A 5,000-nucleotide genomic window follows, 5' to 3' on the forward strand; every position below is an offset into this window, starting at 1 on the left:
TTACACCGTCGGGCCCCGGTGGCAATACATTAGTAAAACCAAAAGCTTACCTTGAGTTGGATAGTCATAGCCAGCTAGCTAACATAGCATCCCTCTGTCATAGCCAGCTAGCTAACATAGCATCCCTCTGTCATAGCCAGCTAGCTAACATAGCATCCCTCTGTCATAGCCAGCTAGCTAACATAGCATCCCTCTGTCATAGCCAGCTAGCTAACATAGCATCCCTCTGTCATAGCCAGCTAGCTAACATAGCATCCCTCTGTCATAGCCAGCTAGCTAACATAGCATCCCTCTGTCATAGCCAGCTAGCTAACATAGCACCCCTCTGTCATAGCCAGCTAGCTAACATAGCATCCATCTGTCATAGCCAGCTAGCTAACATAGCATCCCTCTGTCATAGCCAACTAGCTAACATAGCATCCCTCTGTCATAGCCAGCTAGCTAACATAGCATCCCTCTGTCATAGCCAGCTAGCTAACATAGCATCCATCTGTCATAGCCAGCTAGCTAACATAGCATCCCTCTGTCATAGCCAGCTAGCTAACATAGCACCCCTCTGTCATAGCCAGCTAGCTAACATAGCATCCCTCTGTCATAGCCAGCTAACTAACATAGCATCCCTCTGTTATAGCCAGCTAGCTAACATAGCATCCCTCTGTCATAGCCAGCTAGCTAACATAGCATCCCTCTGTTTGAGCAGAGTGTTTGAATAGGCTAAACTAGCTAGCTGCATTTACTAACTAAGTAAATGAAACTGAAAGTTGAAAACAATTATGGAATCTCTCTCTCTTGCTTCTCCTTCATTTTGGAAGAAATGTATTTGTTCAAAACTGTTCAACTATAGTATTTCTCTCTCTTTGAGTCAACTACTCACCACATTTTATGCACTGCAGTGTTAGCTAGCTGTAGCTTCTACTTTCAGTACCAGATTCATTCTCTGATCCTTTTATTAGGTGGACAACATGTCAGTTCATGCTGCCAGAGCTCTGATAGGTTGGAGGAAGTCCTGCGGAAGTTATCATAATTTCTGTGTAAGTCTATGGAAGGGGGTGAGAATCATGAGCCCCCTAGGTTTTGTATGGAAGTCAATGTACCCAGAGGAGGATGGAAGCTAGCTGTCCTCTGGCTACACCATGGTGCCACCCAGAGTGCTGTCGAGGCTACTGTAGATCTTCATTGCAAAATTGTATGTTTTAATCGATTATTTGGTGATGTGATTATATTTTGTATAGTTTTATCTAATTCACTGAGGAGGATGGTCCTCCCCTTCCTCCTCTGAGGAGCCTCCACTGGTGTAGGGATTTGGATTTGGCACGGCTCTCTAACTGGCATTACATGGAGTGGTTGGTATAGTGATAGCTCATCCATGCCGGTGGCGTGTTGCCAGCGGCACCAAAGGAGTGGTACCACCAGCTGGTGGCTAAGTGTCCCAAATTTACATGGAGGCGGAAGAGAGAGAAGAGCCCACTCTGGCACGACACGGCACACCACACACACACACACACACTCAGACAGATGCCGCTGGGCCACAGGCCTCTCTTTACGTCAGAGAGCATTGGTGGTGTGTAGAGTGCTGATCCTGCTTTATTTATAGAATGTTGAGTAATTTGTCATGATGCTCTCTCTGTTTACCGTGGAGAGTGGAAGGGGCAGGGAGAGGAGGAGAACATTCCCGTTGAGAGACTGTTAGAGGCTTTTTAGATGTCACAGATTATTGTTTTTACCATTTGATGGTGTTCATCGCGTTATATTGCGTCTCGTGTGATAACTGTGTCCTTTGAAAAGATTGTGTTTTGAAGTTGCTGTTCGTAGTTTCACCCATCCCTGTGTAGTTTCACCCATTCCCGTGTAGTATCACCCATCCCTGTGTAGTTTCACCCATTCCTGTGTAGTATCACCCATCCCTGTGTAGTTTCACCCATTCCCGTGTAGTATCACCCATCCCTGTGTAGTTTCACCCATCCCTGTGTAGTATCACCCATCCCTGTGTAGTATCACCCACCCCTGTGTAGTTTCACCCATCTCTATGTCGTTTCACCCATCCATGTGTAGTTTCACCCATCCCTGTGTAGTATCACCCATCCCTGTGTAGTATCACCCATTCCCATGTAGTATCACCCATCCCTGTGTAGTTTCACCCATCCCTGTGTAGTTTCACCCATTCCTGTGTAGTATCACCCATCCCTGTGTAGTTTCACCCATTCCCGTGTAGTATCACCCATCCCTGTGTAGTTTCACCCATCCCTGTGTAGTTTCACCCATTCCTGTGTAGTATCACCCATCCCTGTGTAGTTTCACCCATCCTTGTGTAATATCATCATACACAAATTATTTATAACAGACAGACAGTTCTTCTGTTCTCATCTCAGAGCGTTGTCTCTCCTTGGACGCCTCAACCAACAAGGCTGTCAGAGAGAGAGGAGACTGTGATCTCTGTAGTTTCAAATAGAAATCATGTCCCATTTGATATTGTGTGAGTGGGGCTGGGTGAGGCTGTGGGAGTGGGGGAGAGGATGGGTGAGTGGGGGAAGATGCTGGCTCTGAAGTAAGGCCTCTGTGTTCAGATTGCTCAGTCCACACAGTGTCTCTGAAGTTATTATACTGACCTCAGTTCATGTACTTTTATACAGCAAAACAGAGCCTCAACAACCCAGGATTCTTCAGTGTGTTGCCTTCATCATAATAATGTTGGATGTAAATAATTGATAAAATACTGATGAGATCGGACCTCAAGTTAAACAACACAAGAATAGACAGGTTTTTTACCCATATTTTCTACTCCCTGTCTACTCACAGACTTGTATATTTAATCACATCTTTTTATCTGAATATTATTTATTAGTCTCAAACTGTTGCTCCAGTAGTTCTGTCATTAACGGTCAAATAAAAATCGATATTTCATTCTGCTGCCTTAGGCTATGAGATAAACCCATTCTGCTGCCTTAGGCTATGAGATGAACCCATTCTGCTGCCTTTAGGCTATGAGATGAACCCATTCTGCTGCCTTAGGATATGAGATGGACCCATTCTGCTGCCTTAGGCTATGAGATGGACCCATTCTGCTGCCTTAGGCTATGAGATGAACCCATTCTGCTGCCTTAGGCTATGAGATGAACCCATTCTGCTGCCTTAGGCTATGAGATGAACCCATTCTGCTGCCTTAGGCTATGAGATGGACCCATTCTGCTGCCTTAGGCTATGAGATGGACCCATTCTGCTGCCTTAGGCTATGAGATGAACCCATTCTGCTGCCTTAGACTATGAGATGGACCCATTCTGCTGCCTTAGGCTATGAGAGGGACCCATTCTGCTGCCTTAGGTTATGAGATGGACCCATTCTGCTGCCTTAGGCTATGAGATGGACCCATTCTGCCTCCTTAGGCAGATAGAGCAGATAGAGAGATACACTGTAATGATGAGGCCTAGTTTCACCAAGCACACCCTCAAGCCTAGTTTCACCACGCACACACCCTCAAGCCTAGTTTCACCACACACACACCCTCAAGCCTAGTTTCACCACACACACACCCTCAAGCCTAATTTCCCCAGGCACACCCTCAAGCCTAGTTTCACCACACACACCCTCAAGTCTAGTTTCACCACACAACTATATGAGTGAGATGTAACATACTTCAGCCTATATAGACCCCAATTTTGATCCAGGAGACACATGAAACAAATGATGAAGCCGTTCAAAAGGGGAACTGAAGAAGGGCTTTATAGAAGAAAGGTACTTCAGACAAGATAAATCACCAAAGAACATCTAAGACCTGGAAGGACATCTAAGACCTGGAAGGACATCTAAGACCTGGAAGGACATCTAAGACCTGGAAGGACATCTAAGCCCTGGAAGGACATCTAAGACCTGGAAGAACATCTAAGACCTGGAAGGACATCTAAGACCTGGAAGGACATCTAAGACCTGGAAGGACATCTAAGACCTGGAAGGACATCTAAGACATGGAAGGACATCTAAGACCTGGAAGGACATCTAAGACCTGGAAGGACATCTAAGACCTGGAATGACATCTAAGACATGGAAGGACATCTAAGACCTGGAAGGACATCTAAGACCTGGAAGCACATCTAAGACATGGAAGGACATCTAAGACATGGAAGGACATCTACGACCTGGAAGGACATCTAAGACCTGGAAGGACATCTAAGACCTGGAAGGACATCTAAGACCTGGAAGAACATCTAAGACCTGGAAGGACATCTAAGACCTGGAAGAACATCTAAGACCTGGAATGACATCTAAGACCTGGAAGGACATCTAAGACCTGGAAGGACATCTAACTTCCAGCTTCTCTCAATCTCTCTACAGTCTCAGTTTCTCAATCTCTCTACAGTGTAATTTTCTCAATCTCTCTACAGTGTCATTTTCTCAATCTCTCTACAGTGTCATTTTCTCAATCTCTCTCCAGTGTCATTTTCTCAACCTCTCTACAGTCTCATTTTTCAACCTCTCTACAGTCTCATTTTTCAACCTCTCTACAGTCTCAGTTTCTCAACCTCTCATCTACAGACAGTAGGATATAGGCCAGCTGTAATATACCAATACGCTTGACATTTGGGAAGTTCAGGGGTTACTATCTCACATGGTGTGTGTGTGTGTGTGTGTGTGTGTGTGTGTGTGTGTGTGTGTGTGTGTGTGTGTGTGTGTGTGTGTGTGTGTGTGTGTGTGTGTGTGTGTGTGTGTGTGTGTGTGTGTGTGTGTGTGCACATTTATGAGACAGTGTGGAAATGTAAAGAGCAGGAAATGTCTGTTTGCCTTCACAGATTTCAATAACACTGCTGCACACTTGAATGAGAAAATACCACCCTGCTACCCGGCTACCCTTCTACCCGGCTACCCTGCTTCCATAATACCCTTCTGCCCTGCTACCTGCTGCCCTGCTACCCTGCTACCATAATACCATGCTACCGTGCTACCATAATACCCTGCTGCCCTGCTACCCTGCTACCATAATACCATGCTACCGTGCTACCATAATACC

The sequence above is a fragment of the Oncorhynchus clarkii genome, chromosome 33 (genome assembly GCF_045791955.1).
Source record: "Oncorhynchus clarkii lewisi isolate Uvic-CL-2024 chromosome 33, UVic_Ocla_1.0, whole genome shotgun sequence".
NCBI lineage: Eukaryota > Metazoa > Chordata > Actinopteri > Salmoniformes > Salmonidae > Oncorhynchus > Oncorhynchus clarkii.